The sequence below is a fragment of the Papaver somniferum genome, chromosome 8 (assembly GCF_003573695.1).
Source record: "Papaver somniferum cultivar HN1 chromosome 8, ASM357369v1, whole genome shotgun sequence".
Classification (NCBI taxonomy): Eukaryota; Viridiplantae; Streptophyta; class Magnoliopsida; order Ranunculales; family Papaveraceae; genus Papaver; species Papaver somniferum.
Genome location: NC_039365.1, coordinates 66454548 through 66456442, shown reverse-complemented (window position 1 = coordinate 66456442; position 1895 = coordinate 66454548). Strand labels below are relative to the sequence as shown.

At 40.3% G+C, this 1895-nt stretch overlaps 1 pseudogene; it reads left to right on the top strand.

Moving 5' to 3' along the window:
- The first annotated feature begins 1376 nt into the window (after nt 1–1376).
- On the top strand, nt 1377–1476 carry LOC113307173 (annotated as a pseudogene).
- The last annotated feature ends 419 nt before the right edge of the window (nt 1477–1895 follow it).

The following is a 1895-nucleotide window of genomic DNA, read 5'->3' as shown; positions in this document are numbered from 1 at the left end:
ACCTATCAGCTAACTGCAGTGTCATCTGAGTAGGTTTCATTTCACCAAGTCCTAGCTGTAAGTATACATGGAATGGCAGTAAGTTCACACTGGCTCCTAAGTCAAGTAAAGCTTTTTCTACCCGGAAGTTACCTATTGTGCAAGCAATGGTAGGAGAACCTGGGTCTTTGTACTTTGGAGTTGTGGTGTTCTGAATGATTGAACTTACGTGACTAGCTAAAAAGGCTTTCTTATGGACGCTAAGTTTTCGCTTTCGCGTACACATATCCTTAAGGAACTTGGCATAAGCAGGAATTTGCCTAATTGCATCTAATAAGGGAAGGTTTATGGTAACTTGCTTAAAAACCTCCACTATGTCATTAAAGTTCGATTCCTTCTTTGTTGGTACTAATAGCTGAGGAAATGGGGCTCTAGGCCTAAAATCAGACCTTTCAGGAACCGAATTCACATCATCAGAAACTTTATCAGTCTCTTCAGCTACTGGTCCTGAGAGGTGAGATCCTGAGGGGTGAACTACAGTATGTTCACTATCGGGCATGGTTACCTTATTGTCTACAACTCTACCACTTCTAAGGGTTCTAACACATTCAATTGATTCGATGGTTTTGCACCTAATTCATGAACTCCTCTAGGGTTGGGTTGTGTTTGACTAGGAAACTTACCTTTTTCTCTCAAAGAATCACTTATCAGACCAACCTGGGTTTTTAACTCGGAAATAGCCTGACTATTTTCTTGTCCTATCCTGTTACTAGCTTGTAGACTCTGTTCTACGGATAACTGGAATTTTGCAGTTTGCTGAGTTAACAAGGCGAGAGATTCCTCTAAACTTAGGATTTTCTTATCTGACTGATTCTGAAACTGAGCTAGTCCTGAAGGATTCTTAGTATAGCCAAAACCTGGGGGAGCATTAGAATTACTAAACTGACCTTGACTTAGACCACGAAAGGTTCGGATGGTTTCTCCAACCAGGATTATAGGTTTCTGAATATGGGTCAATCTTTTGACGGTTATCAAATCTAGTGTTATTATAAAGAGCATTGGCCTCTTCAATATTCTGGCCTTCCCAAAAAGGCTCCACTCTACCACTAGTCTGGCCCACTTCTAAGGCTTCTAACCTTTTTGCTATAGCAGCAATTTTGGCATCTGATTCATAGCCTCCTTCTACCCTATTAACGTTTCCTCTACTTAAAAGAATTGTTTTCTGGGGTGCCCTACTATTTTCCCATTGCTGGGTTTTTTCGGCGATTTCATTAAAAAATTCCATCGCCGCATCAACAGTTTGGTTTTCAAATCCACCAGTGCATAGAGACTCAACCATGGTCGTTGTGGAATAATCTAAACCCTCATAAAGGATCTGAACTAGCCTAACCTTTTCTAAACCATGATGAGGACACTGGGATAATAAATCATTGAACCTTTCCAAATACCTATATAAAGATTCTCCCTCTTGTTGTGAAAATGTGCATATTTGCGTCCTAATAGACGATGTTTTGTGCCTAGGGAAAAACTTATTGAAAAAGGCAGATGTAAGTTGTTCATATGTCTCAATTGACTCGGAGTCCAAACTATACAGCCACGACTTGGCCTTATCTTTCAGGGAAAATGGGAATAACCTAAGTTTCAAAGCATCATCATCTAAGCCTCTAATTCTTAGAGTACTACAAATTTCCTCAAAATCCCTAACATGGTAATAAGGGTTTTCATTTTCTTTCCCTAAAAAGATTGGGAGCATCTGTAAGGTCCCAGGTTTCAGTTCATAGGGTGCCTCCGTTTCAGCTAACTTAATACACGAAGGACGGGTAGTCCTAGTTGGATTCAACAAAGCTTTCAAAGTTGCCATTTCTGGCGCTATCGGAGCAACATGGATTCTCTCCTCAGTCAAAGAACGTTCAAAA